Source organism: Falco biarmicus, chromosome 14 (genome assembly GCF_023638135.1).
Source record: "Falco biarmicus isolate bFalBia1 chromosome 14, bFalBia1.pri, whole genome shotgun sequence".
Taxonomy (NCBI): domain Eukaryota; kingdom Metazoa; phylum Chordata; class Aves; order Falconiformes; family Falconidae; genus Falco; species Falco biarmicus.
Window position 1 is genome coordinate 6,357,850 of NC_079301.1, and position 23,359 is coordinate 6,381,208.

General features: G+C 36.5%; 1 long non-coding RNA gene across 1 annotated transcript in view; it reads right to left on the minus strand.

Moving 5' to 3' along the window:
• The window catches only part of LOC130158864 (uncharacterized), a 77,684-nt gene that overhangs the window by 17,655 nt on the left and 36,670 nt on the right, over positions 1 to 23,359 (minus strand). The window contains exon 2 of the long non-coding RNA XR_008825512.1: positions 16,928 to 17,002. This is a non-coding gene — a long non-coding RNA (uncharacterized LOC130158864). The remainder of the gene's footprint in view (positions 1 to 16,927; positions 17,003 to 23,359) is intronic.

Here is a 23,359-nt window from a genome sequence, read left to right on the forward strand (position 1 = left end):
ACCCATTACATACTGATTTGTCCACTGGTTATTTTCAAACAGAAGATGGATGCTAATGTTAAAATGGACTAAACCTGTTCTGTTTGTCCCGAGTGTCTGTGTTCCATTCCAAGAAAACAAGGACATAGGGGCAGACCTCTAGTATTACAGCTGTTCCTGGGAATAACTGAAAAATAAGATGCCAGAAACTATGTGGTATACTGGGGAGGAAAGTCACAGCGTGGTGCTGAGAACCTGTGGCTCCAGAAGGGACCATGCCTTCCCCTTCCTGGTACCAGTAGGGGAAAACGCACACTTCTCAGCAGGGACGAGGAAAAATATTCCCCATGACTAGACCAGGCTGGGTAGAGTTTGCCACTATTCCTAAAATGAACACGTTGACTGAAACCCGGCCTGGGGCAAGGACCTCTTCTGAAAGGATGAAGGACAGGACGCAGAAGGGGACAGAGACATTTATAAATCTTTTCCAGTTGTGCTCTTTCTCACCTATATAATGTACTTACAGAGTTAGGTAATTCAGTGGTTACTCTTAATAAATCTGGCTTTTTAATTTTAAAAACCATTTGATCTTTGAAGCACTTCCTGTAAGGAAAGACTTGAAGAGCCTCATCTCAAAGTTCTGGCCACATCGGATTCTGGCTATGTGGGCATTACCAAGACTAAATGGTGAGAACAGCAGTATGTTTATGCTTCTAATCCAAGGTAACACATATAGATCGGTTTTATTTCAGCATTACATCCAACTATGGAGAAACTGATAAAGTGTTCATAGTAAGAGACTGTATTTTGAATGCTGTCCCACTAAATTAATTGCAATGACCTCCTACTCAACTGTCATTTGTCACTAGTCCAATTGAATAGTACATTTCATCAATGACTTCTGTTACATGCTCTCAAAAGCAGAAATGTTGGACTTGCATATTTTTCTCCCCTTCCCTCTAAATTTAACAACTATTGGTTGTGATAACACTTACACATGATTCAATTAACCGTGCTATGCAAAACACCAGTTTTCTCATGTTGCTCAAAGCAATTAAACAGTGCAATAGAAAGGGTTGTCTAAGTATATTAAGAAACAAGACCACAAAAGACATACTTTCTACACATACTTTTTCTATGCAATAAACAGCCTTTTTCCTGCCAGATATTTATACCAATGATGCTGTTAACTCCGGATGCTTTCTGAAATTTTAGTATGAATCTGTGGGTCAGAGGTTTGTATTTTCTGCTAATCTCATCCCTTAAAGAATCTGTCCAGTTCACTAATAACTGCTGAGGATGTGAGGAAGCTCTCCTTATTACATTGTTGTTTCTCTTAAATGGCTGGACCAGTAAAAGTTATATAGATGGTATCACAAACCCCTTGCTTCTAGCAGATTCTCAAAGAAATCACCCCTGAATCCACCCCCCTCCCCCTCCCCCCAAAATAAAAGAAAACCCACAAAAAACCCACAGCCAAACCCCAAAACTGCCACACAAACCCACTACCACCCTGCTCCAAAAAGGTTTATGTGTGGCCTTGCTTTGGGTACAGTAAATTTTGATTCCATGATCATAGTAAACTGAGGCACATATAAGACTACTCCAGAGGTCTCTAGCCCGAGATGGTGATAGTACTGAAGTGGTGTTTATAACAATTAAGTAAAAATTACTTCATAATTAATGCATGAACAAAGATTTCAGCCCTGTATAAGATCATAAATGCTCTACATATACTAACTTGAATGACAAATCAATCTTAGAAACAATGGGCTGTTCTGCTCCCAGCACTTTCACCAGCCAAGTCATCTCACTGTGCAACTGCAAGACTGAAGGCATCCTTTCAGAAATCGGAATTGGCTACCTTCTCACAGTGTTTGTCTATTTATGCTTTTAATATGTTTTTTTTTTTCTTTTCTATTCTCTAGGGTTTCAAACCTCTAGCAACCGCCTTTTCACCCACTGTTTTCATTCAGCAGTCACACTTCTCACCCGTGGTTCTGTTTATTGGCAGCTTTAGGAATATGTCTGGAAATCATTTTGCAGACAAAAGCAGTCATCACTTCAAATCAACTGGAAACTGCATGGATTCAGTTAGCACAATACAGAAATCAAGTCAATGAACCTACTGAAAGGCATGCTAACATTAACTCAAATTCTGTTTCATATTGCCCATATTGCCACAGCTTCTGGTTGGCTCAGTGCTGGCCTGGCAGACATCCCTGTCTGCCTGAAAAATGCAGGAAACCAGATTTATCTTCTGTTCGATATCTGCAATCATCTCCAGAAACTATTGGTAACAGACTTGTGAGACCAAAAAAACTGAAAGACTGACAAACAAAATTCTTGAAACAGTTACTTAAAAACCACATTCTTCCTAGTAAGGGTGTGTTCACATTACCGTTTTCATTTGTATGAGGAGCACACTTCTGAAACAAATCTCCTGATTATACTAGACCTTGCTGGCAATACAATGTCCTCAGCATCATGTTCTAGTCTACATATTTACTCTTACTGCTTGCTAATGAAGACAGCCATTTGTTCTCGGGAGGCAGAACACCCATCTCTGGTACAGCCCCCTGGAAAAGAAATCTGTTTTATTTTGTGTTCCATGGTTTGGCAATTTGTTTCTATTTTATATTTGGACAAAGATCTTTCAGCAGCAGTATCGGGGGAGGTTGGGGAGGAAAAAATATTGTTTAAAAATGATAGCATTTCAAAGTTCTAAGTATTTTTTGTCCATTCCAGCAAATATTTTTTTCTACAAGCTAAACAGGAGAGCTTGAAAGAAAGGAGGAGTGAGCTAATGGTGGAAAAAAACCCACATCTTGTCTGTGGCTTCAAGTCTTGAGTCCAAATCTCTAAACCACCAAAACCATCAAACATTACAATCTTCACATTCCAGATTAGTATCGAGCATTTGCTTACCTGGAATCAGTCTCTTCATGCAACCAAAAGCATCTTTGGAAGAGTACAAGGCTGTCAATTGGAAGGAAAAAAACCAAACCAACCCCAAAAAACACCTTGCAATTCTCTATGCAATGACTTGACCTCACCAAACCAGCTACAAATACATTAACTAGCAATCCCATTTCATTCTTCCATTATCTAAAAGCAGCTCCTTGTACAAAAATTTTTTCCTACAATTTAATTTTGTTCGCATTTCTTTATTAACATAATTTAAAAGTTCCAGGGAGGGCTCAGCAATCGGGCAATAAAACGTTCCTCAAGTTCTCCACTACACTGCCTCATGGTCCTGTTTTTCCTCTTGCTGTTAGCACCCCCATCCCCACCGCCCTCGATGGCCAGGTGCTGCCTGGGTGTTGATAACTAGCCTTTGTTAAAGGTCAGAATGAGATTCAAAGGCACAGCTACTAAAACAAAGATCGCCTGATTTCCAAGATCTGAATTCTTTCATTATTTACTACCACTTTACAGGTGAAAGGGCAGAATTATTCATGATAATGGAGTACATTAGGCAAGGCATATTTCGATGGGTTAAACCAATTTAAGCTTAATTCCTTTTCTTGCAACAGTTTGCAGACTCCTAGAAAAACAACTGTGAATTCCCCGTTTATGATTTCTAAAAAAATAGGAAAAAAAAAGTCTGCCTTGTCTATCTTTCTGTCACTGTTCAGGAATTGGTGTATTCCTATGAATAAGGTCAGTCCAGACTCTTATTACCTAACTCCAGTATGATTCCGATATACATGATAACTTCTTGCTCACTCTGAAGAGAAGCCATACATCTTTTATGAGAGTGAACTAACACATAGCTTCTCTTATGTATTTAAAACATACTAGTATATAGTAATATTATTTGCAATATTTTAACTTTTAAAAATACATGTCATATGCTGCACTCCCTGTACTAGCACATTTTCCCCCCAAGCTGCATGGCGATATTTTGAAACTATTGAAAATACAGCACTCTCACTGAACTGCTTACATTATGCCCAAAGAGGACTGATGAATAATACTGCTGTACCCATACAGTTCAAAATGATTTACAGAGTGAGAAAATATTACATAAAAGCTCACTGGGGACTCAGAGCTTCACTCTGCTCCAGTTCCCTAGCTGTCAGGAAACGGTGTTTCTCTGGCATAGTTAACATTTGTGTACGCATCTTTGACATCTGAGTAATGTATCTACATGGATATACATTGTTTATCTTACAAAACTATTTAGCAGAATTTAATACAGTAGTTGGAATTTTAACTCTGTAGTTTTTTGAAAGGAATGCAATATACATTAAAAAAGCCACTTATTATGTTATGTCTGATACATGGAATATTAACTATTTACTCCAGATTTATCAGTTGAGACTTTCATTCTATGTCAACACATACCCTACAACAGGACACATTAAAATACTGACAGTGTAAAGAGACCTCCTACAACCTGGAAGACTGATAAAGGCTAAAAAAAACAACTAAGCTTTCTTGAAACAACATTTCGGACAAAATCATCTTTTTGCACCTGTGGACATTTTTATGTAAGAAACTGATAAAACCATATATGCATTCAAGCATAACTTATACTTTATGGGTGTTTGGCTTTGGGTTTTTGTGTGTTTGGGGAGGGGTGGAGGAGCTTGCTTTGTTTTGTCAAAAACCAAACCCAACAAAATAATAATAAAAAAATATCAAAACAACAACAACAACAATCTCACAAACCAACTGTCTGCAAATTAATGCAGACCCCGTTTGCATTCAAATTTCATTGGAGGCAGAGGCTATTTTTTTTCCCAAGATAAAGTGGAAACAAGGTAAATTGAATTTGCTTGCGCTTGCCACTTTATTCCACTCACAAGTATGTAATTGGACAGAAGTTTGATCAGTACATCAAGACATAGTCAGATTCATTCTGGTGTGACAGAACGAGTGAAACTAACAGAGCTCTACTGATACCGGGACCTGAAATTCAGCCACAGGGAAGTTCTGTTGCCATAGAAGACACTGCAATTGGAAGAAAAGTTTTTTCCCTGTTTACATGTAACTATTTCCAAGCTAAATAAATAAAGCGGGATAAATCTTTCCTGGACATACACAAGTGTGCTTATTTTCTCCTTCTCATCTTTACCAGTCTTCCACAACTGGTCCAGGTCTCAAGTTTTCTTAAAGAAAATTACTCTAGGGAGAACACCACTCTCAACAGCAGTTCCTCCCTTGAAGTTAATGATGTGGTCTTGACCGCTCTTGTCACTGCTACATGAAGAACTGTGAGGAAATGGATCCCAAGACAGGACCAGTCAGAAGAAACAGTGAAGTCCCACGTGACAGAGAAGGGCAGGCATTTTGAAGCACAGTTTCCACAATATGCATGACCTTGAACTTTAAGGTGAATTTCCACTTAACCCAAGTCATTGAGTGCCTCATTTCCCTATATTCTTCCAGGGGAACAGTCTCTCAATTTGAGCTATGAGACCTGCTTAATAAATTAATCACCACTATAGAGTATTAAAAGCTTGAAAATTTTCAGTTAAAACTATTAAGTACAAAAAACATACTGCAGGTCTTTATCAGTTCACTCTGCACGGGAAAAAGCTAGAGAAACGTTGCTGCAGGCAAGAACATATGCTTATTTACCTGGAATAGGTTTTTGTTATTATCTTGACCCCTCTTCCCCCTCCAAAGCAACCCAAGCTTCAGAAGATTATCTTGAAAAACTACTGAAAAAAAATCATCATTCTTTATGTGGTCAATAAAGTCACTGCAGAGAACAAACACACAAATGAAAGTGGAACTCCTACAGAATGTGCCTTTCAACTGAAAGCAAGCTCAGAAAAATAACACTGTTCGGGGATGGAAAATTGACTTTTTAAGGTCTTTACAGAAGGGGAAGTATAGAAAAAAAAAAGCATGATGTCGATAATGTTTTATCTGTGAATATTTTCAACATTTCTTGTACTGACTCCAAAATACGTTGTTCTTAGGACTTGCATGCCAGAAAGAGTGCTACAAAGAGCAGCACAATACAGCAAAACCGCTCCTGAGGTGAAGACCAGACTATTGGCCAACTAAGTCTGGAGGTACATTATCAAAAAATGGTAGCCAGATATTAATTCAAGTGATCTCTGTCCGTTTTATTTTGATATTTGATAGATATACCATCTATCAACCCTTCCACTATGCAGCACAGGTACTCCCCAGTCAAGATGAGATCCAGTCACATGGAGACATTGTAATGGATTTCCATAGTTAACAAACACAGACACAGATCTGTTTCATCACCCATCAAACCTTTTCTAAATGAGCCAGCTACAGCAAATCTTGATGAAAGGTAAAATATAGCATGTGTGGTGGTGCTGGGAAGGTCTTTCACAACACATTTTTTCCCACCCTCAACAAAATTCAGTACCTGCCTATCATAACACCAGTATAACAATAAAAAGAAAAAAAAAAAACTTCCACAAATCTTTCACTTTGGCAACACATCAACTGTTTTCATGTCTCACAGTTTTAAGAAGCGTTGTGGGGTGCATAGGTTACAGTTCCACCAGAACTGCCAGCTCTGGGAAGAAATTTAAAAGCTCTGGGCAAATCGATCCAACACAGAAAGGCAGAACTGGCAGCATTTTCCAAACTGTTTGTGTGCCAAAAGGACAACGTCAGCCAGTGAGTCAGCTGTATGCCTCTGTGTTCCCTGGCATGCTAGAAAAAACCCCATTATCAGTGCTACTACTTGGGGACCAATAATGATATTACTGATACTGCCTTCATGCTCAAAGTCACAGCAGTAGTATCTGAAGCCTTATATTAGCTTCCTCGTGTTTTCTTACTTCACCCACTGCTGTGTAAGGCAGAGACAAAGAAAGTTGCGACACAGATTATATATTCATCACAGCTAGTACAGCCTAATACAATAATGTCAGTGCCACAGTGTCACTTGTCACTTTCAGAGCATGAAATGAAATGATGCCATCTGCGAGAGAAAATAAAATGGGGAAGTGAGTCATAGCATACTCTGATAAAATGGCACAGCCACTCTGGAGCTGGAAAGAAAATGATGGAGGAAAGGCAATCAGAAAGCCACAACACTAGTGATTACCTCTTAACTCATACAAAGACATAGTTTGTTTTAGTCCATAGAAGCATCACTTGATAAACCTGCTATGCACACCTGCAATTTTATGGTAGTTTTATTATACCTGCTAAACACACCTGCATTTTTATGACTGTGTTTGCCTGAAGGCCCTGTACTAGCAGGGCCAAGAATATATCTGGAAAATTAGAGCATCATTAAGCGAATTCAAATTCATATGAACGATCAATAGATCACTAAATAGAATTTAATTAATTCAAAAATATACTATTTTGTAGTTGAAGAAACAAATCAAGTATTTGCAACTTGCAAGCTTTCAGCATCTGAATTTCCTTTTAGGAAGTTCTCCGTCAGAAGTGAAAAACGTCCCTACTCAAGATATCCATATAAAAAAGAAAAAAAAAAACAGTTGAATTCTATTTATGATTCTGGTTTTTTAACAGTTTTGTTTTATACAATTCTATGCATACTAGGAGTAATATAAGCTTAAAAATCCAGGTATACATTAGCTTTTCAATGAGTGAAAGAAGTATATTTTTCCATGAATGTAATTTTTTTTTTTTTTTTTAATTATACAAGCAAACAACATCTGGTACAAAACATGTTTCATTACTATGGAGAAAAGTGGGTATTTTCTGTATTAACCCACCTAAAATTATGCTGCCAAATAGGCTTCAGCTTGACCACATACGCTGAACTGACAAGGTGCTAATCCCATCTCTCTTTATAACCAACAGAAGGCTGCACCTTTGACCTTCAACTACCAGGCACTCAGGATCTATGAAGCCAATTTTTCATTGTATTTCACTGCTGTACACATCATTAAAGATGCCTGATCCACATACTTCTAACAGATGTTTTATATATAAAAAACATATAGCTTTTAAGGATACTATTGGTATAGTTACACGGAATCCATTGGTCAGCTGTCTTTTGTCATCGGTAACAGTAATTTGTATCATACTGCATCAGGCTGCTAAAGGAGACGTCACTGATCTATTCTGTAACAGATGGTTATTTCTAAAGGTGAGGGTTTAAAGTCCTGCATCATTCATCACCAACAAACTGTAAAAAAGAATTCACAAACCACAGCATGTTTTAGTAAAATCTTACCAGCTACCAACAACTCAATAGAAAAAAAGTTTGCATGAATGCTACTCAATTATATTACACATATACATTCATGTCAGGTGGTCAGATACTGTAAAATCAATTACTGCTTCTTGCCCAGATATTTGACGAGTTGCTCAATACCATGAACGCAGATCAGATTTCTAAGCTCTTGCTTGATGTTGTAAAGATATTTCTTTTCTCCTTTATGTCATACGGCATTATTGATTTAGCTTACTAGTTTCTTACAGAAGCACTGAAAAAGTGCTTCCATTCACCTATGCCAGATTAAGCTACAGGTCTGCAATTATAGATCTCTAAAAGATACAAATCAAAGTTTCTACCATGACAATGAAGAGATGACTGAAAAGATGAATAAGCTTTTTTTTTGCTTTAACAAGATTTAACGGTATACACTTTTATGTCTGATTATAAGAAGCTTAATAGAATAACTATTTTTCTTTTTTCATTCTTACATCTAATCTCAAATAATTAAACTACAGATTCTACATGTCTGAATAAAACCATTAAAGTAACCTAAAGATGTGGTCACCTATGGTAAAGTCACTACCATGAATTTGAGTTGCTAGTCCTCAGCTAAGCCTTATACCAGTGCCAAGTATGTTCCATGTGCAAAAACAGAGAGTGCTGGCTGAAATCACCCTGCAATGGAGAGCAGGTAACCTCAGCTAGTGAGCAGCAACTTGTTAAAGATCAGGTGACTTCTGACTGATGTCAAACCCTTTCCCACTTCCATGGAAGCCAAATACTGATAATTCTACCCGGTAATAGTGAACTTCAGCAACTTCAGTCTTTGACTTTGCCAAAACCTACAAGTTCAACCAAGTAAGTTAGCTAGCTGGCAGGGAGAAAGACCTTTACTCAACAGCACACTCTCTGAGACACCAAAAATGCTATTCAGACTCTCATGTTTCACTGGGGTTTCTCAGATGGTAGTCCCTCAGCAAAATGTGACTTTTATATGTCTACAGAGAAGGTAGCTGTCCACTAGTACTGAGCATTCAGGACCACCAAGCCTGCTATCCCTCCATAGGACAAATCTGTTTTCTAGTCACTGCTCCTGCCTTCCTGCTCCCCTCTGCCCAAGTTTGAGTTTATAATTTTCCAAGCAGATGGCTGCTGCTTGTAAATAGATAAATTATAGCCAGCGGAAAGCATGAAGCTTGGGATCACTGCCATGGTGAAAAATTTCATCCTCAGGAAACAATATTATATATAACTTAACACTGCATCTAAAAAAATAAAACCTAAATTTTCAGAGCCCAGTATGCTTTACAAAGAAAGCTAACAGTTTCTTTTCTCGTGCCTGAAGCTTTGCAATCACTAGGTTTCTGAACTGTATTTTTTTCATTAGTCTTATGCTTCCAAATATAATCTATTATTTGGCAGCAAAGGCAGCAAAACATTTGTTCCCTCTCAGTACAGCTGCAACCAATTGGATTTAAAAAAAAATGGTATTGGAGATCCAACAGTCCTCTGTCATGTTGATTTTTCCATGGTAACAGGGTTGTACTTTTTTACTTTGGGGGATAGATTGGGGGGAGGTGGGAACAGAATGAAGAAATGCATTTCCAGTGTTCTCTGCTTTTCCAGTTCTTACCCTTCCACACACTGATAGAAAGGATTAACCTCAACTCCAGAACTGCATACGATGAAACTTTTAAAAATGTACATTTGTATAAAATAAGCTTTTGTCTTTTTCATGCTCAGTCACGCAAACATAAAGAAACCCCAAACTATGTGATTATATCTAAACATGAGGAGGACACTGGAGAGTTTACTGTGATCTTTTACCTAGACTCTGAAAGGAAACCAAGTAATAGTGCTTCCCTTTCAGATCTATGACAATACACTGAAGATGATACTGCACGTAGGTTACAGCAGTATTTACTTGAGAAAAACTCATCAAAATGAACAAAAACTTGCTGTAAATTACTTGAGGGCTAATATTAGTGCTAGGCTAGAAAGCTGGCCATGCAAAAACCGTAGACACCTAATTATATGGTCAAATTGACTTCATTTCAAACAGAAGGTTGTATTTTTTGTACTATATACAAAATATCAAAACCAGCACAGTACATAGATGAATACAGAAATATGGCATAGTACATGCATAACAGTATACACAAGTTCTGGCAGAAAACACACACAAGAAAGGAACAAATACCAGCTGAAAAGATCCGTCTGTCTCAGATATTGCTAGTGCCAGATGAGCATCAGGCTTAGACTACACTTGTACCTCAGACCAACGGTTGCCCTATCACAGTGCCACCAGCCTCAGCAGCCGGAGAGCTGGTCAAGGATGCTCCACGTGTCAATCTTACTCCACCAGGCACTGAGGGTTCACCAGGTCAGGCTGATCCTTTAACAGTTAAAGAAAACCACAGAACAAGCCAGTCATTTCATGCCTACAGGTTTAAAACTATAGCTCCTGAACACACTGGGATACCTGCAATGGAAAATTCATGTTTTGTTTCTAATTGAGATTTTTATAGCAGGTATTATCGAGTGAAAAATAAAAATAAAATAGAAACCCCAAAGTGGTGGGTAACAGATGAGCTGACAAGCTCCAGATAGGCACTTGTTGGGGGGGAGAGTGGAGGGAATTCTTTCATTTCTGAATTGCAATTTACACCTGCAAAACATTCAAGAAAAAAAAAAAAAACAACTCAAAAACCGCAATTTTGGAGAGAATCAAACACAAGGCCATTCACTTGAGCTAACTGTTTCAGAGCAATAGAACTCATTTGTCAAATATAAAAGCTGACTTCTGGTTTAGTGCCAGACTAGGAAGGGGGAAAAAAACCACCCAAAACCACACCAAACACACCCACAAAACCACAAGAAGCCTGAGTGGCAGTGCAATTGCTGTTGTTTGGTAACACTTCAGATAAGGACCAAAAGGGTTAGAAGAGCTTATTTCACAAGTGTGGTACAAATCAGGAATGCTGTGATAGATCTTTGGCCTCTCAGAAAAGTATTGATTTGACAAGCTGAAATTTCTCACCAGGTTTCTGTGAATTTTGTGAAGTTTACTAGACTGGTTGAGAGACCAAACCAGAGACCAGTCTATTAGACCGAGTTAAATGATTTATTAAGAGGTGGGAGAGAACCTATAATGCCTACATGAAGTTGTATTCTGCTGCTTAAAATCCATCCCTGTATCTGACATTGATTCTTCTGTTTGACTTGATCAATATTTAAGATAGTCAGCTTTGACAGACATTTCATAATGTAGTTTCTGGCAATTGTTCTTTTTATCTATAATAAATTTTCCTACATATTATAGTTTAATTAGCTATCCAGAAGATTCCTACCAGCTGAAAAACACTAAGGCAAGCAGGATTTCACAATATGATTATTTATCAGCCAGTGCAATAAAGAATTAAAAAGACATATAGATGATGTAAGTATAATCATTTTGAAGATTTAAGGACAGAAGGAAGTTAAAATACATAATTAGAACAATACAAAAGAACAGACACTGATCAGAGACAATATTCTCAGGGCATTGGTGAGTAATTAATCAAAACAGGCACATAAAAGAAACTCAAGCCATAACTGTCAGAGCAGTCCTTCTCTAAGTTCATAAACAGCTCTGTTCTGCAAAGCATCTCTGCAAAAAAGGTCTTTGGAATAGGGAGAGATATTCCCCTGGGTTTTCCACCTCATTTGCTGTCTTGCAAAACCAAAGTAAGTTTTGCTGCCTCCAATCTCCTGTTAGCACTGCAAGTCAACGGAGACTTCTCTCAACCAGTTAGGCCAGGACAAACATACTAAAAGCATCAGGTTTGCATTAATGCAATTAAACCTTATCTTTCAGAGCTTGAGGACATTGTGTATCGGTCATTCCCTGAGTGACTTTTTGGGGAAGGCAATTGAAGGAGTACTTAAGGGGAAAAGGAGAAGGGGAAAGAAAAAAAAAATAACTCTGCACACTAATACAGTGGTGTTTTTAGTCACTGCACCGTGTACGTGGAAGCCTATAACAACATTTTTAAAGTCACTTTGTGGAGCACAAGCTGATAGTAAACAGTGTCAGTTTTCGTCTTTACTAGAGCAAGGGTGATTCACAGCAGATGCCTCATAACTGAGTCTTGGCAAAACACTGCTGGATCCGTATGTGTCCCATTAGTGTTTTAAAGGTTTTAAAGTATAAAATACCACAAGGTAGAATTATGCAGGTTGACAGCATATGATCAATACTGTTATGATATGTACTCCCTTTAATTATCTCAGCTGTAACTACTAACTCCAATGTGCACAACAGATTTCTCTGCATGTTAAGTATGTTTCTGTACATTGTTTATTCTGTTAAAGAACAATCTGATCATCACATTACAGCCAAAAACTTCAATATCATGGAGTTTAAAAAAAAAAAATACAAAACCCAAAGAAAATCTTAGAGAGCCACCAAAGCACATGCCTACACTACTATGAAGTAAAAGCTAAGGTATAAAAGAATGTTTGTTTGCAGAAGACATAGCATTTCATTCATAGGCATCACTGACAAGCTGTTTTTCAGCTCTAAGGAACTGCTATCTGTAGTTTTGAACCCTATATGAAACAATATATACAATGCCACTCAACTCCTTTGAGCAGATATCTACAGATATTAAAACACTGACTTAGAAGGATGACTGTCTTATAATGCACCATGATGTGAAATATTTCATCATTTATTGGAAACTATTAAAATTGTGAGTTCTTTTGAAGGAAGTGTTGAAGAACAATACTTGGAAGATACCTATTTTTTCAAAATATCAAGAAACACACACTTTTTTTAAATAACTTGTTCCCTATCTTAAAAAAAACCCTTTCTTATAAGTTTATATTTGCTTGGTTTTAAAAATAGACTTCAGCAAAGTTTTGCTATATGATCATGAATATTTCAGAATACCCTTTGGAAACAGAGGCTATTCTGGAAAAAAAAAAATCTGAGACAAAACCTAGAGCTGACAAAACAAAAGAAGGAAAAGAAAAAAATAGGTAACGCAAAAAAGGGGGAAGTCAGTTTCAAGCACTTTTTGAAGTTGACTGAATTATTTGGTTGTGGCTATGAGACAAAAATGTAGAGATTCAATAGTAACATGGGACATAATTATGTTTTTCAGCCAGAAATCACAACCTTAAGAGTTATGAATCAATATAAATGGCAAAATTATTGACATTTCTATTTTCCTTTTATTGCTAGAGAAACACTCTAATTAAGCATAGCTTGACATAGTGGTAAATAAATGCCTTCTTGGTTATATATTACATCCAATCTGAAAAGAGCTCACTTCGTATGGTAGTAACTTTTAGTTTTGATACACCAGCGAATTATAGAGCATAATTCTTTCTTCATAGTTGCATCATAGCAGCATATATAGATACAAGTGCTAAAAACTGATTTTGCTGAAACTAATGTCCCCTACTCTTTTCTTGAAATTTTGTAATTCAGTACATTAGCATATATAGCCAAAGAGTAATGGATATAGTTCACTTGATTTCTTTCCCTGCTCTTTTGCTTGGGGTCTCATGGACAAGATACACAGGTCACACAGACCTTATTCTTTGCTTGGATTAATTTCATGTTAAAAGAGTTTTACATGACTAACACACGCTTAACAGGTACTTTGATTAGCACCATGGATTTCACTGCCTTACCGAATGTAACTGTTTTCTAGTGTCTCATGAAATTTTCTTTTCACACCATTTCTTTTCACAATTTGAAGACTTGGAGAGCTTTCTTCACCTTCAGCAATACAGCAATCTGACAGAACAACAGTACTGGGAATGGAGGACCTTCCCACCTCCAGGAAGAGACCAGCTGTGTACTGCTCATTACCCCTGCAGTTTAGTCGCCTTGTTTCAATGGGGTTTTGGAACCACATTGTAGGTGAAAACTACAAAATTTAGACCACAGTTACTTTTGTGTAACGTTGCATTCCTACCCTGTAATTACACTGCATCATTATACATAATGATATTGCTACTAATGTACTATCATCATGTGTTGTACAGAGATGAGCAAAATCTAGCTTTGCAACAAGGCCTGCAACCTTTAGAATCTGATTAAACTGGCATTACTTACTTGACTGTTCATCACCCTCTGTAGAATCTTATTGCTTTATTAAAATTAACTTATTCTACTGTTTGACAACTTCATACAGTCACAAATATCCAGTTATAACCTTTTCCTTTGTCTCTTTTTTTCAATTACAATTTCTTGATAGCTCTGTATCATGACATATTTCTCAATCATTGTCTAATTTGCACAATTCAAATCGCTCACTGATCTTTTACATTGCTCCATGCCAGGAACACACTTTAATTCTCAATAATCATGCTGTGTTTATATTCCGAGTGGTGGAACTCAAATGTACAGAGTTTTTGAAACTAATTGTCAGTTTCCTGATTATTTTCCTTCCTTTGTTTGCACTCCCCATCCTTCACCAACCCCACCCCCAGCAGCACATATATTCCTATGACCCCATCTCCCAGTACACTACTGGGTACCTAATGAAGTGGCGGTGCTTATCCACTTTTCCTCCCCCTAACATATTGTCAACAAGATCCTAAGTGTTACTGAAGAAGTAAGCAAACACATTTCATTATTCCAGGCCCTCAAAAATAAATGTAATCCACCACATGCAGTTTCTACAGAAAACCCACATGGCCCCAGTAACAGCCTACTGCATCCTCATTTTCACTTGGGCTTAACTAGTATAGAAGCTCCTTAAGGCTATCACTACTTGCTTGTTTGCAATCTCAGCTGTGGCTCTTACCTTGAGTAAAAATCTCTTGTTTATTTACACTTTTATTTTATATCCTCTATATTAACTTAATAGAAGCAAATAAAAAGTAGCAGTTTCTACCTTCTGTACAAATTTGCATGCCATAATGTATTAGATGTTTTGAAATATGCTGTATTTTTATACTGAAAAAGTAGCAACTTATTCTCAGGTATCACACTGTAATTTCTATACTACAGTACCATATCCACAAGACTGATACTTCTCACTTATAAACAGGGAAACAAGATTATCTACTGCAAGAACCTTTATGCAGACAAACTAGTAATTAGAATTGAAGGTCCAGCAAATCTCTCAGTGGAACTCTACTGACAAAAACTGTGCATGTTCTCTTACCTTGTATTGGTGGCCCATCGCAACAGTAATCAGTACCTCCTTCAGAAGTAGCCAAAGTTTAGAATTATTCTGAAGACAACCTGAATAATTCATTTCATGGTATATATATGTAAGAGACGTCACCATAGCTTTGCAGTGAAATCCAGTTCTACTATTTGAAATATCAAAGCAATGCATGTCATGAGCAATCTAACCATAAGCAGGGTGAGGGGAGAACGACCACCTGACAGTTATAGTTGAGCCATGCTATTATAAAATACAAAACTAATTCAATTATACGGTGTTCCTGGAGTAATAAGCAATGTTAGTAAAGTCTGATCAAGCTATAGTTATATTTTGCAGTCGTTAATAAGTCTTGTTAGCATGACTACACAAAAGGAAAACTTTCTGTTCTCGAGAGATTACCATTTCAGGCTCCATTTTCAATACAATTAATACAGGATTGTTTACATGACAGACAGAATGGACTGGGCCATCCACAGATTGATTTTTGTGGAATCTGTTTGATTGGTTTGGTTTGTTTGATTTTTTTATATATATAGTATGACTAGCTAAGGAGTAAATATATACTCCTTTTTAGTAAATAGATACTAACTTTATACCTACATACGTCAACCATAACCACGGTAAGTAATAAACTTGATGCTTACACAACAACTAGTCCTAAACCCTTTATTTCTACAGATTACCCTACCTTAAAGTTTTCTCCAGTATAAATTCCTGAATGGGTATTAGAATATGAAATACAGCCACACCACCAGAGACTATCTCCTGACTCTGCTCTTCCTGCAAAGCCCCAACTACTCCAGAAACTTTCACACTGTGCCAAGAACAGTATCTAATTCTTATAAGATAAGAATTATATCTTATAAATTCTTATATAAAGAATTATATATAGAAATAGATATATATTATATAAAGAAATCTTATAAGAATTATATCTTATAAAACAAGTTGTTTAAAAATTAGAAAAAAGGATGTTCCAAGTAAGACCTTCTGTACTTGTATTTTACGATTTGCACACCTGTGGCGCACTTAACAAGAAACGTTATTTTAGAAACACAATTTGGCTATATAAGGGCCCATTCAGAGGACAATTACAATTCTGTCAAAACTCTCCAAGGACCAGCTTAACCTCTGTATTTTTCTTGATTGTTGCGTGGAAGTTCATCTAAGTGTTATTGAACTTGAGCTAAAATAGCAGCAGTTTACATAATTTACCTTATTTCAGTCGGAAACAAAATGATCAGTATTGCATCTCTTTCGATAAGGCAGCAACTTAAGCTACTCATCGCTGCAAGCGATCACAGGAATATATTCAAGCTCGTGATCAGTCTTCATTGTATAACAAGCTCCTCAGAGATTGTTATTACTCACAGATAATAATTCCCAATGTTAAAAAATCTGTGCTCGAAATAGTACCTCCCAAAGAAAAATTTCAATGCAAAGACAGTAAGAGTTGAGATGAAAATCTGTAAATTGGGAAAGAGGGAAGAAAAATTGAGAGCTTGCCCAAAATCATCTGACATTTAAGGAAAAACAGCAAAACAATCAGAAGTGTCTTCCAAATTATATTGCAGATAACACTACAGCAGAGAGAAAATACCTCGTTTGTACTATAGAAAATGGGTATATTTACCATTTTATGTTAAGTCAGCTGTGGAAGTGCTGGTTTAGGCTCACTCGAGGTATTCATGCGCTCCAGATGTTGGCCCTAGCAAGTGAGAAATTAATTATATGGCTTAAATTTAGGAAAAGTTGAACAGGATATATCGGACATTTCCACAAGAAAAATCAGTATATTCGATAGCAGGTTCACCACTTCCTAGCAATGGGAACAACTTCAGACGTGTAATCTTAGCTCTGCTGTGTTCTTATCAGTATGCTTTAAGGTGTGAAATCTCATTAGCAGGGAATAACTACATGCTTCCCAGGGAGAAAGAGGCACATTTAGTATTTGCTACAGAGGACTAAGAAGAATACAAAGAACATTCCATTGCTGATAATTCTTAACTTGCTAACTGAAGAAAACAGGCACAGAAAAGGTTGATGGAGCAGTCACCCCTGGACACGTTACTTTATTAGAGAGTGGCATCTTAGCTCTCAGTTTCCAAGGCAGGTTAAGACCAAAGACCTGAGATGAGCCACACTGATCATAAGGAGTAAAGTAAATAGAAGCATAAAAAGAGAATGTGTTTATACATATGTTTTGTTCTTTCAAATCCAAGAATATTATCTAGATATGTAACAAGGACATAAACCAAAGGAGAACATGTTCTCAACTCAAGGTTAAAATCTCTGCTATTAAAATAGCATTCAAGTGCATCTACAGCCAACTGACTTTCACAGAGCTCCACATGTTCCATTAAGAAACATTCTTCCAAAACAAAAAGCAAGTGACCACATACCAAGCTAAATATGCTAACAAAACAGCTAGTAAGCACATTGACTTGATTCACTAGGATCAACTTCTAAAATGTGATCACGTGTACATGATTACACTGCAGGGCTGTATTAAATAGTGCTGGGTTAAGCAAGATACCTTCAGGAAGACATACTGCCCATAACAATTTTATCAAAACAAATACACCTAGAACAAGCGATGCTTTTCCCTGAACTAATATGACAGCAGGTTCATCATTTAAAAAAATCAAATGGCCGACATCCAGTGTTGTTATCCATGCTTTTGTCAGAGATTCAGACTACTCAGGCATTTACCATTCATATGTTTAACCACGGAAAGAGGTGTCTAACATACCAGAGATATCAGTGTGTTTACTAGATTGATGCACCACATTACCACTTAGTTCACAGGAGTAAGAAGTGTACCTCCTCATCGTTCCCACTAGTGGACTCACATTGGTTCACATCTTGAAATGATTTAAATATGTTAAGCTTTATTCCTTCTGGATTAAATTAAACCAGAAGGTATGCTCAATTGACACACCTGATGTATCCTAGTCACTATAAGTTTTTTGAACCTACAGGACCAAACTACAACTAGTTTCAAGTAAGCATTCCTTTCCCACCCTAAGCGCAGAGATATCATCTTTACTGTCTTACTGCACAGAGCTATGCCTACTTCACCACAATAGTTGCTAATGGTCACATAGTCAGAGTTTGATTGTCTTCTGGAACATCTCCAGAATTGAATTTACTTGTTGAGAATCTTGGCACAATTTCTGCAAAAAGCAAGCCTGCTTCAGCTGAACACTAAGCACAAAATTCAGCCATCTGGATGGACTGCAGCAGTATATCGACAATTGACGCTAATATAGTTAAAAGTAACTAAAATGCTTGTGATTAATCTGCTTCATTCACTAATCTTGTGTTGCTAAGTTATTATTATACTGTTCCACACTTACTGCATAAAAATAGTATCTGCGTGAAGGGTCATCCAAAGAAGAGGAACTATTTTGCACCTTTGTATTAATATACACTTCCTTTACAACTACACATTTTCACATTTAACTGTCTGACACCACCATGAAAGCTTGGTTCTTTGAATTACAAACACACCTTCAGCATTTCTGAAATCAGTAGCCACACCTCCTTTTCTCAGTGCTTTCAGGAAATTATTACTCACTTAAATTTGGTCAAATAAGCAGAATATGTTTAACTATTGTGGCCAAAAAAATTAAACATTGAAATTTTGACCCAATTTAAAATTAATACTGACTAAGACTGAGGAGCTAGCCGTAAGCCTCAAGTGGCTTACTTGTCATACTGAAGTATAAATCCTGATAATTCAGTTATAAACTGACCCTTTCACCAAAATACCCCAGTATTTCAGCAGCTCTTTCATTTCCACAAGAACAAATACAGAGTCTTGAAAAGGCTCTTCAACATACTTTCAGTTTGGAAGCATTTTTAACAGTTCAGAAAAATGAACTTCAGTTACACAGATCTTGATATATTTCTGGGCTTTTTTTGTATTGTTACTTCCATAACAAAGCAGGGCTTCTTCTTGTTACTTGAAAAAAATTTAGTTATCTCTTATCAGTAATGCAGGATTGTTCATTCTTTTGAATACAGCACATTTATTATGAATTTGATCAAATGCAGAGATTCATCATGAGGATTCTTATTATGTTTACAGTTACTGAAATAGTTCAGCTTATAGCTAGTGCTTGCCGTTAAAAGGCTGATATTTCAATTTAACAGATCTACCGGTTCTAAACTTTGTAACCCAAATATTAGAAAACAATTTTACCTCTCAAATTTTTGTGCTTCCTGGCTTTGCGTAGGAATTCATAGCTTGAAAGCAAGTGCAGTAGTTGAATCATAGACTGTGTATTCAGTATGCACTTGTAAAAAGTGAAAACAAAATAAATGGGATGATAACACTGTGGGGTTTTTTTTCAGTAGGAATAAGACACTTTTTTTACCCTAACCTCATGAATTACCTTGATAATTATTTTGATCATTGGCAAAAAGATGTTCCAGTTAACTCTAATCACACATGAAGATTTCACTGTCAGCCATGGTAAAGATAGCTTTACAAAATTATTTCAACAACGTTTCTTTTGCATCAGAACTTAGTGTGAAACTAGACCATAACTGGCATTGTGAGCACAATAACCTACAAACACTATTATTATCCATGTCTATGTAAATCTTGAACTCTTGTGTCCCTGTTTCCCCACTACTCCTACATGACAACATTATTTTCTCTCCTGTGGTTGGTTCTTGTCCTCTCAACCTGTTCTCCTTGCTCAACTGCCTATAGGAAAGAAAAGACAATTGCAAAGTATCACTATATTTGCCAGCCCAAAGATGAACAACATTTTCTTGAAAATCTCAAATAATATACACATGATCATATACTGTTTATATATACATATATATGTATTTATTTGTAACTTGATTGTTACAAAGGTCTATGCCTATGGCACCCTCAGACAGTAGTTATCTAAACACCAACTGCCCCTGCCCCAAACCCGACCAGACATCATTAGAGAGAATTAAAAGCATGTCCTACTTCAAAAATATTTTATGCTACAACTGGCACCCATCTATCCTGCCTCACTCCTTCAGACTGCTAGAAACACTTTTGTCACTGGTAGTGATGCTTTTATATTCCTTGAGAGCAGTTCTTGAGCAATTCTTGTCATTTAGATGACAACTTAAAAGCCCCATTATGTTAGTAGACGCAAATGCTTGAAGTTCTCATTTATTCCATGTTCTCAGAATAAAACTTCTACAGGGTAAGGGAAAAAACCCCTCCCACCACCACCAACAAAAAAATTGTCATCTGAGTGCATATTAATAACTGTTTATATATAATTTGGATTCTTCTCGACATCTCAGTAAATAACAGCAAGCACCGAAAAATATCTACAAACAAATTACAAAAACTATGAGCTTTTATGAAGAGGGAAGAAGTGGCAATATGTTAGTAGGGCTAACATGTTTTAGAGATCCCAACAGTAAACTTCTGGGAATGAAACAGAAAAAAAAAAAAAGGGAAAAAAACCAGGACTGCTTCCAGTTGCAAACATAATCTCTCTACACTGATGCAAATGCCTATGCATCTCAACAGTTCAATGCTTTATTACTCTAGCCCTTCATATTTTTTTAAAAATGTTTCCTCAAACATAGAATTCATACTGAGCCATCTTCCTATAATGTGTAACATTACCTATCTGATTATAATTTACAATTTTTTAACTGTCTAGCTTTATAACTCCACAGCTTAAATGCAAATATAAGCAAATGGCTTCAATTTTATGCAGCTTTTGAAAGCAACATCTAATCTCAGTCAACACAGAATTTCCGTATTGCAATTTTATTTCATCTTCCTCTATATGCAGCATTGCTTAGTATTTTTTAAGGTAGTTTAGTATCTTGCCTCTGTTGAGTTCTATTTTGTGATTTTGGAAGAATTACAATAAAAGTCAATAAACATGTAGGCTTTAGAAATCTTTTAAGCTTTGTCTTTCTGAATGACTGTATTTTTGCATTGATCTTTTTTAAACAGACACGCGTTCAAGAGAGGTGACATAAGTACTTTCATTAAAGCATATCTTTTTTCTGTCTGTTACTTAATGCTTCAAAACCATTTCATATACTTAAACTCTTTCAGTGTACTTAATGGAAAGAAACCTCTTTTTTTTTTTTTTTATTTGCTACTTTTCACTCCATAAAATAAGTACTTTTATTACTGTGCTGCAGATCTCTCCTACACGTAAGTTAAACTCAACGAAGCCAGTAATATTTATTAATTGGACATTATTTTCATAAGACTTGTAGCACCAGTTGTTTTCTGATCTATGCTTATCAAGTTTTTGGAGATATCAGACTGCTTCCAAGCATGTTTTCTCTTACTCCATTTATGCAGCTTTATATCCTCCAAAATAGATGGGGGAAAAAAAAGCCCAGACAACAGAAGTTTGCAATTCAATCTCATATATATTTATAACACATAAAGCATTAAAAAAAACTATCCAGATAGGTTGGCCTCTTCCACTTTTTCCCCTTAACAACATCCTCAGTAGGCTCTCACTGATGTTGCCTTTTCTTCCTTTTATTCAATTACCCCTCAGCTTGAAGGGGCTGCTTCTGTATCCTAATGTACCCCACATACTTAGCAACTTCTTTCCTTTTTGACATTCATCATTCTCATGCAAGTAACTACTGCAAATCTCCTTATCCTACATTCATAATTACACTAGATGTACCTCAAGGAGGCTCCAAGGACTTCAAATGTATTTAGTCACTTGTACAACAATTCCCAACATTCCCAACAACCACTATAGTCAGACAAGCACCAACTAACATGAAAGCACAGGGAACTACTTTGGAGCATTTATTCTGCAAAAATGCAGAGAAGACACATCTAATTACTAATTTGTAATTTCGATTGTTTTCCAAGAAAGAGAAGTCAATAACAGGAAGTATATGATACCTGCCTAAATACATAACAAGCTGCTGCACGACGGAAATATGTATTACTTTTGCATTATGGATGGCAATGGGTTAAACCGCAGCAGGGGATTTTCTGTTGAGACATCGGGAAACACTTTCCAAAGCTAACGATAATCCATTCCTACAGAACCTAGAAGTGCTGAAACTTTTACTGGATGTTTGTTTGGCACCTTTAGGAAAGGCAATATTTTGGGGATTGTTCAGTCAAATTCATGAAACATACATCCAAACCTGATTCTAGGAATATTAGCCTGAAATTCAGCCACAAATACATAATCAGTAATTGAAGTGTCTTTTTAGAGGAATAGTAAAATGTTAAGATGCAATAAAACAAATACATAATGCTGTAAGTACCTCATCTCAGTATAATAATGAAAACAAGAACATTAATTAACTTTCAGTCTAAGCACAAATGGCTGTCCAGTCATGACTCCTTCATCATTAGGAAAATAAAAGCACTGTGTCCTGAAGTAAACATCTTTTACAATTTGCAATGAATGGTTTAATTATGATATCTTGCTTGTCTTGTATACTCTCAAATCACATTAATTATAATAAACATTTCTTGTGATGGTTCTCACATTATTAAACTTGGTCCCCAGCTCCAATGTGTTATTTCCACCCACAGTGCTCAGCATCACCAATCAGGGCCAAAGACACCAATGGAACTTACCGTAAGAACTCTTAAGTATAAATGTGCTTAAAATAGAGTGAAAGCTATTTACTAAGCTTACTGCAACAGTCACTAAAAGCCATAGCTGTACGTATGAGAAATTATTTGAAAGGATTCTTTTTGGTAAATGCATATTTGAAGAGTACACCCTTTATCATTTGTTGAAAAACCTGGAAAGGGAAGTAAGACTGTGTAGCTTGTTAGCTTATTTATGGGCTACAATCAGTGATATTTTTTTTCTTTAACTGTATGAGTAATTCTTTGGCAATATGCCTTCAAAGTTAAAAGGATGAACATCAAATTATGCACAGAACAATTTAGCAAAGACTGCTCAAGCAGCACACAGGAATAAGAATCCACATTTAGAATTTTATTTGGTCTCAGGATTTTAAATTGTGGCAGATAACAATCTATTAGCTCCTGAATCTGTAGGTGCTCTGCTGCTAAGTGCTTCATTTAATGCCCCTTCCA